This window comes from Pleurodeles waltl, chromosome 10 (genome assembly GCF_031143425.1).
Source record: "Pleurodeles waltl isolate 20211129_DDA chromosome 10, aPleWal1.hap1.20221129, whole genome shotgun sequence".
Taxonomy (NCBI): domain Eukaryota; kingdom Metazoa; phylum Chordata; class Amphibia; order Caudata; family Salamandridae; genus Pleurodeles; species Pleurodeles waltl.
The window spans coordinates 417,068,461-417,087,068 of NC_090449.1; positions in this window are offsets into that span (position 1 = coordinate 417,068,461).

Sequence of the window (18,608 nt, forward strand, 5' to 3'; positions counted from 1 at the left end):
TAATAATCAATGATGATCAATAGCATTAGTAATCAATAGGAGTCAGTAATTATCACACACCATGTCCTTTCAGTCATGAATAAACCACACCTTTTAGTAAAAGTTAGAATATTTATTTCCCTATATTAACAATGCTAATGTCACGTACATAATCTCAAAATCAAATAGTAAACGTACAAAAACATCACTGGCTGCCCAAGTGGCAAAAGAAACATAATCTAATCACAGCTTGAACAATTACACATTCTAAGGTTAAGGTGCAAATTAAAAACAAGAACAATTGCGCAAACGATATTACATTCATTTATTCAGCGAAGGAAAGACATTGATTGTTACTCCCTACAGCGAATCCTGATTTAACACCAGCTTAGCATTAGCATGTTGGGCTTCATGCAAAACAATTTAGTCAACACAAATTTAGAAAACATCTAACTATGGCTCTATAAAAATAATGCGGTTGGTACCTAGAAAGAAAAAGCAAATAGGATAACAAAACACATGTGTAACAGTATATCCCTCCTCAATTGTATCGGCAAGCTAAGATAGTCTTTGTCATCAGGACATCAGTTCGGTCAGCAAGGCATCAGGATTCAGCATCAACGTTCAGAAAACCCAGTCTTTAAGCATTAACGTAAAGCATGTCTCTAGATGCTCAGTAAAGTAATGGCCCTTCGGCAAGAAGAAAATGGACAAATGAGCTGTCTTCCATCAGTGCAGTCCGGCTAAGTTAGATTTCCTAAAATTACTTCCCAAGTCCCTATTGGTCAAGGAATCGCATGTTCACACTTCATCCAATAAAACTAAAATATAAATTCTACTAGTACACAGTTCACATGTCGCTGATTGGCTTCTCTTGTAATGTCCTCATCGTCCGGCTCGTCAGGTAACAATATTGTTGTAGCTTATACTGCAGTCAGTGTCTCCATTGTTCTCTTCTTGAGAAAGTCAGTCTTACACACATTACACTTATATTGTTACATTTAGCAAGAACAGTGTCTTCTAGCAAGCATTTCTCATGAGAAAGACTTTTAGCTACGAGCAGATTTACTCAGCACAGTGGAAAGTTACATTGTAATTCTCTGAGCAGAAATTTTATTAATCCGTTTAGAAATACAGCTTGACATGAGGCCGTGCAACTAGGCCAAGACCTCTGCTAAGTTAAGGCCTACAATTAATAAAGCTAAGACATAGGTCCTCATTATGAACATGGTGGCAAACACTGTTAGCTGCCGTGGCGATGATGAACAGAAGACCGCCATTGGCGGTGAACAGAAACCCGCCATATAATGATGCCAAAAACAGAAACCGACAAAAATTCTGTTACCACCAGCCACCGCCAGGGCCCTTGTCGGCGGAAAGGCTACACACTCCACCCCTCCACCACCAAGCAGACAAATCCCCCACCCTCCAAGTAATGATGTACAAATCACTGCGCCGGATAGTGGATGTCGAATGACCATTGGCAGTACGGACCGCCACGGCCAGCAAGTGGACCCAACAGCAAGAAATGCACACCTTGGCAAGTGTGAAACCCACACACCTGACACACATCCACAACACTATAAAACACTCACATACACACCCAAACAATCCTTTGCATCGCCAATAGGACAACTGACACTGACAACACAACACACAGACACTGAACGCAACAGCACACAAGTCACACACCCAACCACACAACAGACCCCTCACCAATATCCACACAACACACGACCTTCAAGGTCGAGCCACAAATCTTCGGGGCACATGTCCAGCACACATCCATCGCCAGGAAGATGGAGGTATGGCAGACAATAGTGAACAAGGTCAACTCAGTGGGAAACCATCCATGCACGAGGGACGACATCCGCAAGTGATGGAACGACCTGCGCGGGAAGGTGAGGTCGATGGCATCCAGGCACAACATTGCGGGCCAGAAGACTGGGGGAGGACCCTCACCTACACCACCCGACTACACCGACTGGGAGGAAAAGGTACTGGCCATCCTGCACCCTGAGGGCCTCACTGGACTCACTGGAGGAATGGACTCCGGTAAGTCATCTACAATTACTCCATATCCACCACACCTTTAATGCATACACCACCCAACCCCTCCAACTACCACCAGGACCACTACCCCACCCAGGCCACAATCACTACATCCAGTCACCCTGCATGCCCACAACCCCACCAACAGGCCCACATCCCTCCCCCTGTGCACAGCCACCTACCCCTGCAAGGAATCACAACGACACTACACCACCCACAATACACCTCCACATCCCATGCAAAATGCAATGGCAACCCCACAATAGGTCCCTGCATGGCCCAACAGGGGAATAAACTGCACAAAATAGGGCAGAGCTGCGCATCCTCACCCGATTTAGTAAATGTAACAATCAAGTCCATTCCTCCCCACAGGCACCACTACCCATGCCACCCTGACGGAAAGGCTAAGGAGTGCCAGAGCCCCACATGGAGACAGAGGCCCCACTCAGGACACTGGAGAGGGAAGTGTGGACAGTGAGGAATACCCTGGCCCATCACACAGTCCTGGACTGTCACCCTGCAGCAGCCCCACCCAGGATACCACTGACACCCCTACCACCCAGCAACCAACATCAGCTCTGGCCAAACGACCCCTCACCAGTGTATCCAAGCCACAGACTGGTGGAACACAAGTACAGCGGCCAGAGTCTCCACCTACTAACAGGCAGGATGATGATGGCCCCAGTACAAGTGGTACTGCCAGACCTGTGCAGGGGACACAGGCACAGGGGCTAGGCCCAGTGGGAGGGTATAAGTGGCCCGAGGGGAGGCCAAAGGATGGATGCTGCAGCCCAGGAGGTGATCTCTGAGGTCCTGGGAGCATACCACCATACCCAGGACAGGATGGGCCAGATACTGGCCACCCTGGAACAGAGCCAAAGGTTGCAAGGTTGCAGATAGCCCAACATCAAGAGACCATGGAGCAGTGGAAACAACTGAATGCTACCATGGCCACCATAGCAGGAGTACTGCAGCACCACCACCTAACCCAGTCTGAGACCTCCACAAACCCCTACCACTGACCAGGACACAGACCAGCCATCTACCCAAGCAGCAGCAACTGGACTGGTGGCACTGGCAAAGGACACAAAGGAGGCCAGCACCCCTACCCGTGCAGCACAGCACCAGACCCTCAAACTGTCCCTCAGACCCAGATGTGGCACAGGAACACCTGCCAAGACCAAGGCCCCCACCAAGAAGTGACTCTGACATGGACTGATTCCCAAGATTTGCCACTGTGCCACCATCCTCACCCGCCAATAGCAACATAACAACTTGCAAGGGACAGATGGACCTATACCCACTTCCACCTATCGTCCAGCCCATGTACCTACTATGGAAACCCACCATTAGCCCACTCCCTATCTCTGTAAAGCACACCAATGCATTAAGGACACCAAATAAAACACATGTACACCAAATTGCATATCCCCTGTCATATTGATGAATCATTCATAAATCTGAATGCATTTGCCAGTCAATTCCATAATCAGACCTTTATTGCAGTAATGGCACCCCACGCACAACATTGTGTGGAGTAAACAGAAATGTACACCATGTTTGTCTCCGTGGCACATGCCACCTCAATATTCAGGTAACACTGTCAATGATTACAGACCTCACAACCCCATAGTGGATAAATCCGACAGATATTATGCATTGCAGACAACATCATCAGTGAACAGTACCTCATAATCACTGGAAGTATAGTTGGATCAGCTGGTTCCTGGAGTGGACATCTTCCCCCTCTTCATCCTCACCATCGCTCTCATCCCCTCTCAGAGGATGCAGGTCTGGATATATAGCACCCTCCTCCTCCAGTAGGGGGATAGCTTTCTTCACAGCCATGTTGTGCAGCATGCAGCAGGCCACCACTATTCTGCACACCTTCTCAGGGCCATAGCACAGGCAACCCCCAGAGAGATGGAGGCAAAGGAATCTTGCCTTCAGGAGACCTATAGTGTGCTCTATCACCCTCCTAGTACGTCCATGGGCCTCATTGTAATTCCTCTCTGCATCTGTCCTAGGATTTCTCACAGGTGTCAGGAGCCATTGCATGTTGGGATAGCCAGAATCACCCGCAAAAGTGGTTGAAACAGGACTGTAACAGACTGCCATTACTTGCAGACAGCCTGGCTGTCAGCTATGTACAGAACCAGTGTCATACACACTCACCTTCCTCTGTCCCCTTGTAGTTGATCCATCATGTGTGGTACACTGCTGTTCCTCAGGAAAAATGAATCATGGACTGATCCTGGAAACATGGCATTCACATGTGATATGTACTGGTCTGCAGTACACACCAATTGTATGTTCATTGAGTAGAAGTTCTTCCTGTTCCTTTACACCTGTTCATTTACTCTTGGGGGGATGAGAGCTATGTGGGTGCCATTGATCGCACCTGTCACATGTGGAATGTTAGCAAAGGGATAAAATTCGGACTTGATGGCAGGGAGATCAGCTCTTTGGGGAAACTTCACATATGTCTGCAGGTGTAGTATAAATGCAATATCAAAAACGGAGCACATTGTTCCAACTACCTACGGCAGGGGAACCTAAATTTTTAGGAGCAAGAGCCCTCACACATCCAGGCGGATGTCATGCTTCATCATCGGGGATGCTCCTCATCAGACTGGCGCTGCAATGTCTGACGGGCTCCCCACTTAAGGGGGCTCTTTGCCGGAGATCATATAATAGTGACTGCCGTGATCAGGTGTGTAGCAGGTGTTGCCGAATTACAACCACCGAATCAACAGGAGAGAAAAGGGTAAAATTGCCTCAAGACCTAGAACATCATCAAATATTTATTCGTATCAGTATCGAAACATGGCCAAGGTTAAAAACAAACTGAGAGTGATATTTGAGAAGTTATGCTCAAGCACTCTCTCAATAGTAATACAAAAATAGAGGGAAGGAAATTTTCCCATGCCCTTCATTTATGGGTCAACATGTTTCACGTCTCGGCGTCCACATGGATCCAGCGACACTTAATCAGGACCAAATCAAAGGCTTCTCCTTTAACAGACTCACATCCCACAGTTATTTCTAAAGTCAGTCTACTAAAAAAAAACAGTCACTTACTTAAGTTAACTGTATATCAGGTGAAAAAGGTCGCCCCTGCAAGGAAGGTATATATTCAACATTCAATCGTATAATTCTTTACATGTGTTGTGTGGCACTCAGTGCAAAAACATGTGCAACGTGCTCTATGGTAGTGAGTAGAGTGAAAGTATCACTGCTTACCATCACAAAATATGGAACTGGCTCCTTAGGTATACACTTGCCAAAAGACTGGTGCAATTACTGGAGGTACATAAAAAAAATTATATCGGTAATGTATCAGGAAGGGGAAACCTTTTACAATCCAGATAATGTTAAAGATATTAACTGTGAGTAAAGTCACATCACTTACCCCAAATATTTCACATAAAGCAAATGCACAAATGCATCCAGGAATTTGGACAGGATGAGGCTAAAGATTGGCTGTGAAAACCCTGCACCCACAGTCACCTGAAATTAGCCCGTGGCCAGGAAATGGAGTACAGAGAGCACTTGCACCTCAGTAGGGATGGCATGCTGATTCCGATTAGCCGGTCTCAGTACTGGATCCAGTAATGCACATAGCTCATGGATTGTAGCACGATTGAGTCTGTAGCTGATAAGGATGTGACGGTCCACCATGGTCTCCAAATCAACAAGAGGTCTGTGTACAGATGGGGCCCTCTCTTGCCACATGGGTTTGTACCTAGGGGGAGTGGAGAACACATGTGAGGGACACACATACACATGCACAACATGTTGTGTATGAATAACTGCTGTACAATATGTAGGTTACACACAAGCAATGTATGATGTACCACTGTAGGGACATGTATGAAGTGATACGTCTGGACTGTTGTGGGGAGAAAAGAGGCATGTGTGCATGCGACTAAGGGCTGGGGTCCATAGGGCCTGCACAGGGCCCATGACCAGGAAATTTCTGCGTCGTGCTAGCAAAATGGCAGCCTCCTGCCATCCAGATATGTAGCAGTGGAAGTGACCTCATTCCGCTGGCAGTTGTTGTTATGGCGTAAGGCGGTGTTCACGGCCGTGCACCCATTCATTGGTTAACATGGTTGTCAATGGGGAATCTGGGCATATCATGATCGCTGCCGGCGGTGACAATGCAAACTGCCGCGGAGCGTACGCCATGTCGTCACCCCAGGTTCACTTGACTCCTGTATCGCGTACATGGAAGTACTCCACTGTGTCCTGACTCTGGTTACTCAAATGGCACAAGTCACAGGGGAAAGGGCCCCAGCCTTCACCACAAAGGAGCTAGAGAAGCCGGTGGACGGGGTCCTACCCCTGTATGCCAAGTTATATGGGCGGCCAGAGGAGCAGGTGAGTAGGCGGATGACGTGCATGGATGTGTGTGATGGTGGTGAATGCCTGTATGCATGTGTGGTCGTAATGTACCTGCACAGGCGTTGAATGTGTGGCAAGTACCGTGAGTGAGGTGGTGAAATGATGTTGTGAAGTGTCCGTCCCATAGGGGACATATAGTCAGCGGTATCACGTGGCCATTTCCTGAACTCTGTTTTTCTTTTCTGTGTGTCCCCTACAGGTCAGCGCCCATCAGAAGAGGGCACTCTGGCAGGCCATCGCCAGGGAGGTGCGGACCCTGGGGGTCTACAACTGCCGGAGCACCCACTGCCGCACTGGGCCAGGAAGACCTGCGAGGCCTAGCTAGGGAAGTCCTCCCAAGGAGGAAAGGGTGCCCGTCGGGCCCTGACCCCTCTAATGTGCCGCATTCTGGCGGTGGCAGATCCAGACTTTGATGGGCGCTTGAAGGCTGCACAGCAGCCACAAGGGGGTGAGTACCAACACCATATCATGCATCTTTGATGGATGTGTTTGGGTGCTGTAGGATGGTATGCTGTCTAGTGCCAGGTACTCTGACAGGGCACTGCGATGATTAGGGGCAGGTCTGCAGTTCATCAGGTCCTTGTGTCATGTGGGAGAAGAGTTGTATGCTAGGGTTGTGGCCACTAGTCAGGGGCATAGGCATGACTATAGTTGTAGGTGCTGCATGTTGGTGTATAAGCTGGGTAGGAGTATGAGTGAACCAAATGTGTACATCAATTCAGGCATTTACAAATATCTCTCATGTTTTGTCTCCCCACCCCTTTACTCTTGTGTTGTCTGTGTACATCAGCATCATCTGACGAGGGAGCAGTGGCACCGGCTAGTGGGGATGCAGCAGCTCACAGTTTCAAGGAGGCAGAGTCTACTGATGCCAAGGGCACCAATGGGTTGGAGGGCGAGGGGAGTACCACGGGGGAGGCTACTACCACTGGCGGTAGTGACTCTGATACCTCCTCAGATGGGAGCTCCCTGGTGGTGGTGGACTCTAGTGGGCCCACCCATTCTTTGTCATCTTCCGGCACCCCATACCATCACCGCCCTCCCAGTTGCTCCCCACCCAGTTGCCTGTGCCCGCTTACCCAGAAGGGTGGGTGTCTCATTCGTCCCAGGCACCTCATCCTCTGCCCCAGTCAGCCCTGCCGCCCTCACGGAGGAGGCTATAGACCTCTTGAGGACCATCTCTGTAGGGCAGACAACCATCGTGAATGCCATCCAGCGGCTAGCATCCCAAATGCAGCAGTGCAATGCATACCTGGAAGGCATTCACGGCGCATTGTCTGGCCTACAGAGATCTTTTCAGGCTCTAGCCTCCTCTTTGACCGCAGCCAGTGTCCCTGGCCTTTCTGTCCCCCCTCCAACCACCTCTACCCCTTCCAGCATTCCACTCCCTTCACCCATCCCAAGCACACGTTCAGACAGCCATGCACACACCTCAACACACAAAAAACATACACAGAAACACAAGCACCACACTTCCCACCACAGGCATACACACAGCCAACATACAAAGGCACACACAACAACATCCACTTCCCCCAGTGTGTCCACCTCTCTCGCCTCCCTGTCTGTCTCCTCAACATGCACACTCACAAGCACTGCACCCTCATTCACTGTTGCTGACCCCATTCTTGCAGTCACCACAACATCTGACATCCAGTCATGCACCCCAGACACCACACCTGCACTCACCACAACGACATTGACTGACACATGCAGCACACTCACCAAACTTGCAGACACCTAGACAACATCCATGTACACTGGCAGCCTGTCTTGTCCCACTGTGTCCACCCCCCTCCTTCCAAACCACTCAAACGTTCCCAGATACCCACCCAACACACATCCACCACACCTCAGCATACTGTACAGGCACCTGCATCCACGTCCAGCACACCTACACCTGTTACAAACACTCCCTCTACCTCCACTCCCACACCTTCCTCCATGTCTGCCCCAACTGCCCCTAAAAAACGTTTCCTGTCCCGTGTTGACCTTTTCAAACCCACTGGCCCACCCCGTCTCATCCTTAAACGTGCCCACCTCCTTGCTCTGTCCACTCCTTCTGCATCTAAGTCTGCCCCAGTCCACCCTTCCCATTCCTGTGCTCCTTCCCCAGTGAGCAAGAAGCCCCTTGCTGGCCCAGGTCCATCTGCCACCCCCCGGTCCAAGCCCACTTCCCCACCTTCCAAGAGCAAACCCAAACCCCCATCACCTCCCAAATGTAAGCCCAAGCCCCCCCTCCCAGACGTAGGTCCCCACCCGCCACTCCATGCTCCTGTTCCCTGATGTGCCTGGCTGTCCCACTGATGTCCCTTTATGGTGGAGTACCAAATACACAAGTGGGAGTTAAGTTCAGCCCATTTGGGCCCTTCAGCCCTTTTCTGTTGGACTGGCCAATGGCCTTGTTTGGACATTGAATTTTCTATGATTATTAAAGTTTGAGTGCCCAGTGTTGCTGTTGGCACACTCTGGAGACGTGGTTCATTGTTTCATTGTGGGGGTGTGGTGTGCACGTGTGTACTTAGGGCAGGTTGTATTGGCTCGGAGTTGGGTAAGTACCTCTTGTTCTGATGTGTATGGCTAGTGATGGTGTGAGGGGTTGGGGGCGCGTTGCAGGTTGGATCGGGTATATGGGTATGTAACTTCCCTTTCTTCCCTTGTTTAGTAGGTTGCGGTACTTACCGTTGTCGTCTTCGTCGGCGGTCACGGTCGTGGAGGTATATGGCAAGGAGCAGCACTGGCATGATTTCCAATTTTCTCTCCATGTCTGCTTTGGCGTGTTGTATGTGCCTACGGTGAGTGTTTCCTTTTATTTGGTTTGTTTCCGCCAGGCTTTGCATGGCGGTGGTTCCCGCCCCAGAACTGACGGCGGTCATGTGCTTCATTATTTGTTGGGCGGGTGGGGCCTTTCCGTCGGCCTGTGGATGGCCTCTTCCATCAATGTTGGCACTCCTCTGCTGGCGGTGAGTGGTTTTCACGCTGGCTGTTTTTCATGTGCTTCATTATTTGGCGGTCCAGACCGCTAGCCTGTTGGCGGTAGTTACCGGCACCGACGGCGGTGCGGTCTTTCCTGCCATGTTCATAATGACCACTGTAATGCATAACCCTTACTATGATGTTCTACTACATTAATCAAACAAAAGCTCCATATTTCACATTAATAAGCCACTAATAAGTATACTTCGTGAACATTGGCGGCCACTCATGTGGACACATTTTCAAATGAGTGCATTATTTTTCTCTATATTATTACATTTTCTACGCAAATCCATTACTCGAAATACATGAATATTCATTAAGATTTTTATTAAAACACCTGCTCTAGCAAGGCCTGAATGCTCTTGGTGAGGCGTCTGCAGAATAAAAACATTTAAGCTGTCAAAAGACAGTAGCTATGAATCTAAACATGGCACAGATGATAGAAGGTCAGGAAAATGTGACAGGCCCAGTAGAGGAGAGGTACAGATTATTAGGTTAAAAATTTGACTTATAGAGGTTGTATGTACTTTATACACAGTCATGCTGCAAGACAATTTGGATCAGAGGTGCAGACATTTACAGACATTTGCCTCGTTTTAGCAGGTCAGTGAACTTTCTGGCCCTCCACCACATTATCACCCCATGCTCTTAATATTCAGGTAGAGATGGGGAACTATATTAGGTATGTGGCACATAGGCTTGTGTAAGTCAAAGGTGCATTAGAAAACATGCAAACCTGCAACATTTCTGTAACTGCTGATAATGTGGAAGGGGAAAGTGAAGAGGCTTCAAGCCATAGTAGCCTCTCAGTGATGCCATTGATCTTCGGAACACACACCGACAAACATCAGGTACTGATTTGTCTGCTACTCCTCCAGGTCCCAGCATTGAAAAAGGAAGTGCTGGTAGAGGCAGGCCAAAGGTAGGCAGCCCCTGTTTGCATTGTGGATTCAGCACATCGGTACAGATGTACTCTTCAGAGGATATTAAAGTCTGTTTTAGCCTGTTTGCCTCCAATGTAGTAAATTGTTAATAAATCAAAACACCTTCATCATCTCTATTAGCTTTATTGCACCGTTATGGATGTGGCTGGATTTATATGTGGGGATACAGTGAGCAAATAACATTGCTAGTCAGTATCTCCACATATAAATCCAACTATAACAAGTATTTGGCTCTAGAATGGACAACAACATACTCACCTGGTGTTAAGGGACCCAAATTTGCATACAGTGTTCCCTCTTTGATGCATACAACAGCATCTGTTTCCCAACTGTCGTGAGCAGGTGTAAATGGAAGTGTGGGGTCAGTGCTGTTAGTGGAGAGTGCCAGGAAGCAGCAGAGGCTGTGACCTGGCAGAAGGAAGTGTTATATGCTCTCTTGTGCCATGGAATGGGTGGTGTCAGACAGAAGCTGGAACCTGAGGTTGGACTGTGCATACATCCTTGGGCCTTGTTAAAGTCTGCTTTAGGGAGTTGATTGTTTTTGATGTAATGTCTGGTCTGGCCATATTAGTAGATTAGGGTTAGCATAAAAAACGAAGGGTGTTTACACTGTAATGTCCCACAAATGCAATTTTACACAAAACAGCACAAGCAGCACAAACCACCTTTTGCACTGCAAAAGTCTATCCTTCCATGAAAAAAGCCCTTTTCACAGGAAAGTAAATGCCAGTTTGCTGCCAGTCATGCATTACGTCACTTTGCACTGGCACAAATTGCTAGTAAATCTGGGGCGCAGTGTTTAGTGATGCTCATATGGGTCTGATTGACAAAGGTAACTTACATTTTTGAGAAATTTACAGTTTGGAGTGAGTTTACTATGTTTGGCTCTTCAAAATATATATTGGTTACATATCTCCACCACCTGTGTAAAGCAATTGGCTTACTATTGTGTGGGTGGGTAATGTCCCTCCCAAAACCCCTCCCTTAATCCATTTTACTCTTCCCTAATCCCATCCCATTTTGGAGTAACTCTGACCCTTTTTCCACCCACGTCCCCTCAGCCCTTCCAACATTTACTATTAGTACGTATTCTTAGGTGTGAGGAGACTCTGCAGATGAGGAGAACTCCACACACATAAGTATGGGTAATGTAGAACCATAAACTCTGCATGTAGTTTGTGAATAGCACTTTGTAGTACGTTTTATAGTATTACAAATTGTACTACAAAGTGGAGTGTGTAAATCAGGCACACAACCTAGAGTTAGCCCACTGCTCCACATGCCAGATGGTGGTATGCAGAACAATCTCCCTCAGTGCTTCAACAAACAACACTAGTGTTTCAGTGTGCACCTGTGATATCATGAAAGTTGAGAAATAGGTGCAGCTAGGACCCTTCAGTCTTATATACCGGTTTTAGGCGCAGATTGTAGTAATTCTTACCAGAGTTGAAAGGTCCTCGATTTGAAGCTAGTGCCATCTCCTCCCTGCATGAGCTTTTTTACCAGCCAGTGAAGAGTAAACACACAAGGTTTGAAAGTGCCCTCCCGGAAAAACGCCAATGAAAAATCTAAAAGGCAGAAAAAAACCTCCTTAGCAAATGTCCCCAAACAATAGTACCCTGGACGTTGGAGAAATCCAGCGAAGAAGTTTCAAAAGGCTTGGCAGAAAGCACTGGAACAAATAAAAAGGATAGCAGGCAGAAAGATAAAAAATGGCGAAGGGGAACTGGTAGGCAGTCATCCAAGAAACTCAGAGAAACTCATTTGGAAGAAACCAAGCAGCAGAATGCGATGCAAAGTGCAGGGGGTGGGGAGGGTGTCAGCAGCACCTAAATACTGAATTTTCACCTGAAACAACCCAATCTAACCATGAAGGAAAGCAACCATATTGGTTTGGACTGGTATGTATGAATGCATGGAATATGGTAGACAACTTGGACTGGGAAGGAGATGAACAAGAAGGCCTGCCTTAACATAGCCCTGCAGGTTCCTGCTGTAGCCTGTCGCGGAGTCCCCGATCCTCACCCGTAACTCAGAAGGACACTGACAGCAGTAAGCTCCCTGCGCAACCCACTGCAAACCATCTGCGAGGGGCCCAACTGCAAACTTGCTGAAAGGGCTCTAGCAAGCCTTCCACAGCACTCGGCCCCACACTCCTGACTAGCTTTCGCAGGTACATGGCTCTGTGAGTATGCTGATCAACGATTCTTAAAAATTGGTAGCCTCAAATTCCAGAAACCTTTCTCTTTCTACTAAATAAAAAAGTGAGGAAGTCAAGAACCAACATTTAGGCCAAAAGTATCATTGTGTTAGTCTCTCTGATAAGTTGGGTAAGTTAGAGTGTCACCTTGTTGAACAAAGCTGTATTTTCTCTGCCCTAATTCGAAGATACAGATGATTCATGCATGAGGGAAGGTTTGGTTTTCTGACATCTGAAGCGGTGTACACCATCACCTTCATCATCTCCTTCAGCCACTCTTGACTTCAGCAAGAATAATAAGCTGCCTTTTTTGGTACTCTCTCTGTTCTATTGAATGTTTCCTCCCTCAAATGGGCCAATGGGCTCCTGGTGCCAAGATATCTGCTGGCTTTCTATGGCACACTTTTGCCTTCCAACCTGTGTATAACGCAATGTGTCCATGAGGTTTTTTTTTAATAGTAAAAAAATCTCAAACCGGAGATGTGGTCTTTTTATGGTGCAAGAGTTGTTGTAGAGTCAGATTCTGTGTGATCAGGGCTTATGAGATACTAACCTGCAGGTTATTACTGATTTTTCTTTTACAGAAGATGGAGCCAATAGGGATAGCAAATACTGCTGCTGTCTGAATATAAAGGACTTGCACTTAAAATTGTTGTTATCTTAGCAGGCAATTTTAATTTGCACCCCCGTGTTCGCTAGGTGCATCATTTAGCATGGCAATGCGGTTCATTCCTCTTTTGAGACTATGCACTTTTTACATACCTCTCAGGGAGATCTCTTGAATGTGATTGTGGCCGAGTTCAACTTAATTTCCACCCATGTCTTCCAAAATAATTTCAACCGGAAGAGCATACACCCACTTTTGTAGACAGAGGTGCTGCTAGTGTGACTGACCATTTCTTCATTTCCTCTAAATGGTTCACTTTTTTTACATTTTGAGGCGGCCTGGAGCACGCTGAGTGACCATTATCCTCTCACACCATCTATTTTGTGGGACTCCAAAAACATTTTCCTTGTGTCCCCTAGTTACTGATAATGTTAGACCTCATTCCCAGGGATGGCGTCTCAGATGGAATACTGTTCTTCCAAATGTTTTTATCCTTGATCTTTTTGGAGCTTGTCAATCTAAGTTTGATACTTGTTTGAATTTTAATTCATCTGATGCTGCAGCTTTGAGTTCACTTGCAAATATTTGTTGTAATAATAATTCGTTGGTGAAATGCAGCCATATTCCTATGGGCTCAAAACTTTATAAATTCTTTGACCCCAAATGATCAAGGGCTCAATGCGTTTTGCTGGAGGCTGTTCCTAGAGAGACCACATGTGAATTGCCACTTGTCATGCCTCCTACAAGAGAACCTTAAGGGAATGGAAGAGGTTACATTATGGGGAGGCGTAGGAGCAGTTGTTGGGTGCAAGCAGGCTACGAGATAGTTCTAAATTTTAGGAACCTGTTAATCGCCCAATCCTGGAACCTGCTGCAGAACCTGCCCTAACGTCCACTATCTTGCCTGAGCTTTGGGTACAAGACATTGAGAAAAGACTATCGAGGGTCCCTGGTATAATGCGTAGCCCATCCAGGGAAATACTTGAACACAAGAAAAGAAAATGAGCTACAGCTAATATTCGCTGTTGTTTACAATGTAAAACAACCAAACAATCAAGATAAATATAATACAAAAAATGATATTTATTCCATATGTATGTACAACAACAACAAAAAAAGAATAATCCAAGTACAATATATAAATATTTACATGTTCAAAGGGAAAGACACACACACTGATATATAGTGAGTAGACAAAGACAAAGTGTTATACAAGACAAGACACAAAAGATAATAGAAACATAAAAGAAGAAAAACAAGAAGTTCAAACTGTACAAAATACAATAAAATACAAATTGAATATATACTTTCTCTTTGGCACTGCTTTAAAGCCTTAATAACATTCACAGTTGTAACATATAATAACTTAGAACAGGATCACGTCTCCACCTAATTCATAAGAGAAAATTACTTGGACCCTAGAATTTCATATTCCATTCTAACAACTGTAGGAACTAAGCCTAAGCGCGTTTCGGCGGAAAAACTCAGATTTGTAGAACCGCCTTCATCAGGGCAATTCCTTTTTAATATTCGGTGACTGATATCGCAGATCTTATAAATTCTCGTCTTTCCCATCTGAATCAGATCTAATAAATGTAGAAAATAACAATAAGGGATACCATAATAATATATTTAATACAATTCCTTGAGATTCCGCTAACCACCTATTTTATACCACAATCCAATTCCCAACAAAAAAGATCTAAAGTGCATAAATACAAAAACCCAGTGACAAGATAAATGAAAAGTGATCAAGAAAACAAATAGAATAGCCACCAAAGAAGTCCAAAGCCACAAAACAGTGCAAGAAAATAAACACACCCAATACATGCAAAAGACACCATCAAATATACGTGATTTACCCAGGCTACTCTCCACAATAGATATATTAACAATATTAAATACCATGACAATGCTGATGCGTTCCCTAATAAAGAGAACACAGAAAAAATGATTCTCTAGCTTCAACTCCTGCTCACACGGGGCTCCTTATACCGGCATGCAGCCAGACTCACAGATCCATCTCTATTACAAAACAGAGAGCCTTAAATCAATAAAAGCAAGAAATACATGCGTCTAAGAGACCAGCCCTTTACCTCTAGGGACAATAACTTATTTCTTCACATACCATAATAGTCTTCAAAATAACCGGATTTCTAGGGGAAAAAATATTCACAGCTTCCATCAATCTTCCATCTATATATGAAAAGGGACAGGGAGAGAGCAGATCAAAAATATAACCAAGATAGGGTTCCCCTCCCTCGAATATTCTCTCCTGTCTCCTATTTTAAGAACTTAATTAAAGTCCCTTATCTCTAAACCTACAGGACGTGACTCAGATATATTAAGAAGACTCTTACTTAAGCTTTCACCATTCCCCTAAGTTCAAGACTAAATGGTAAAGTTCCTCAATATATACAAGAGAAAAATCGTATACTCAAAAGCCCCTTGTTCAGAGGAAAAAACTATAATCCTTAAAAGGGGAGACACCATACCTTCTAATGCACTGATTTTCCAATGGCAAATGTTACACGAGGACGCCCAATAAAAGATTGCCAGACACGGCATTCTCCCTTTTAAAGTCAGGCATTCAATTCCCAGACGCGGTAAAAACCGCGAGACGTCTAACGAAATCGCGCGATTTCAAGCTGGAAAAGGATCAGAAAAATAGCGTCGGCCATCTTGAAATGATCTTACATACGGCCTACTGATTGAAAAAAGAACCAGACCGAAACGAAATAATCCGGTTTCCAAGAAACAAACCGTCAAAAGATGCGATCGGCCATCTCAAAAGAGTCTTAAATGTAACCAACTAATAAAAGAGAGACCACAACTACAATAAAAATACAACGTAGAAACTACAAAATAAAAAATAAAAAATAAGAAATATGAAATAGAATAAAATACAGAGAAACAAAGGCTCCTATAATAATTAATAACACCACATCCATAGGGGGTCCTAACAAGAGTATATATCTACATCATACCTTGCTCTTGTCCTGGAAGGACCAAGATCTCTCTATTTATGTATAAGACAGATCGAAAAAAAAGCAAATACTGCCCAGAAAAGGAAAAAGAACCATCCATCTTCTACACAAGAGAACCCATATCTAGGGGAATTCAGATTAAAACATTCTCCCAAGGTATACACTCATTGAGGCCTTTATCATATGTGTCCAGAGTAAAAATCCAAAACACTTCCCGCTTCTTCCTTATATCTTCCATTGTTTTGCCTGGAACGTCCTTGATCTTTTCCAAGATCGTCCACGTCAGATCATCAAGCTCATGTTTTTCCTCCAACCAGTGTTGCACCAGGGGAGCTCCCTCTCTTTTGTTTCGAATACTCGATAGATGTTCTGAGATTCGTACTCTGATTTCACGTCCAGTTTCTCCCACATATCCCACTAGGCAGGGACAGATAATCAGGTACACACAATTAGAGGTTCTACAATTAGTCATGTCACACAGTTTGTATTTCTTATGTCCCCATACCAATAAATCACTCACAATAGCCTTGGGGCATATTTTACAGGTTCCACACCGGTGATTTCCCAAAACTGGGACAGTACCAGTAATAGACTTTTGACAAAAATATTTTTCTCTAGGTAGAGCTGTCTTAACTAATTTATTGCGGACATTGAGACCACTTACGATGAGCCTAATTCCACACCCAGTCTTTTTGATCTGCCGATGAGTGCTGGCACCAGTGAGTTTATTACCTTCTCCTAGAATGAGGTCTTTGCTGCCATACAGGCACTCCCATCGAATAAGGCATCTCATTGGGTGTTTTTAAATCTGCCCAGAACTGTAGGCTACTTTGATTACTCTATACCCCTACTCGGTTGCCAAACAGTCTATACCAATGTCATGGTCAACATCTGTGTTAGTTCCTGTCTTTAAGAAAGGCAGCCATTCTGATACTAGGTGCTACTGCCTTATTTCCTTAAATAATTCTGTGGTTAAGGTTTTTGGGCAGATCATTTTGAATTGGTTAATGGACTGGGCCATTGAGGCCAATGTTTTATCTGACATTCACTATGATTTCTGCACCGATCTTGGGACGGTTGAGAAGTGTCTCAGTCTTTATCTTATTGTCAATAACTACACTGTGGCGAAACAAGGAGCTATACACCTGGCCTTCATGGCCCTCAGCACTGCATTTGACAGGGTGACTAGGAAGAAGTTATGGGATATTATGTTGCATTGGGGTGGAAGCCAAGTTAGTTTTAAATGTGATATATTGTTAGTTGGCTTACTACCTTTCCTTAGTTAGGAGTTTTTTGATTCAGCAATGTCCTGATCCCCCTCCCTTGGTGTCTGCCAGATGTCATGTGCTCACAAGGAGTAGTGTCTTCGTTTTTTGATTTTTCAACTAGGTTGGGGCATAAATCTTCCAAGACTATGCTTAAAGTTTATAAAGCAAAGCGCTTTCCAGTTGCCGCTCATGGCAGTGACATTTGGGGGTACGCCGATCTCTCAACTCTAAATGTAGAACAAGTTTTTAAGACGGCTCTTATGTCTCTCTCCGAATTCCTCTTCTTATATCATCCATGAAGAATTGGGGTTAGGGTTTATTGCTGATACTCTGCAGATGCGTCCCCTACTTCTCTGGTTATTGGTTTGGTTACATCAGGTAAAACATTTCAATAGTTTAGTAGTAAAGGATTGTTTGGCCCTTGACCGAGTGTCCAGTATAACTTGTTTTAATTACATAAAGAACTGCTGTAGCGATATGGGCTGACCTGAAATTTTCAGCAATCCTGATTCAGTAGTCACAGGTGATATTGCTTGGACTAAGATGGCTTTTAAGGCTTTCAAAGAAAAAGAGAGTGTTATTTGTACTGGACAAAGCTTCTGTTAGAGCTTATCTTCTGCTTCAAACAACTTTTTATTTAAAGCCTTATCTAAGTTTTGGTAATGCAAACTTTCATCACTTTCTCCTGATTCAGTGTAGATTGAATTTATTTCATCAACTGTTGGCAATCCCACTTGGAAGCACATTTGAACCTGCCCTTACTCCATGCAGTTGTGATAATATTTCCCTTCAAGATGCCACCCACTTTATAATGTTCTGCCCAATTTACCAATAATATGTAAATATTTCATTGTCCCCTTATTATCTGGCAAGTACTTTGTTCAAGTCTGACCTCCTGTGCTTTATTTATTGTTGTTACCAGATGTACATACATGTTTTTATTTGGCCTATTTCTTATATGGTGCTGTTTCGTTTGTGTATTTTAAGCGTTTTAGCTTGTTGTCTTTTGTGGTTTTTGCTCTCCTAAAATCCACTGAAGATATACATGTGCCATTTGCTAGAAACTAAGGGTCTCATTTACTAGAAACTGGCAAATTGGCATTGATGCACCCGTTTTCTTGCGCCAGCCTCAGGCCCCTTAACGTCGCCATGGTAGCACTGTATTTATGATACAGCGCTCCATGG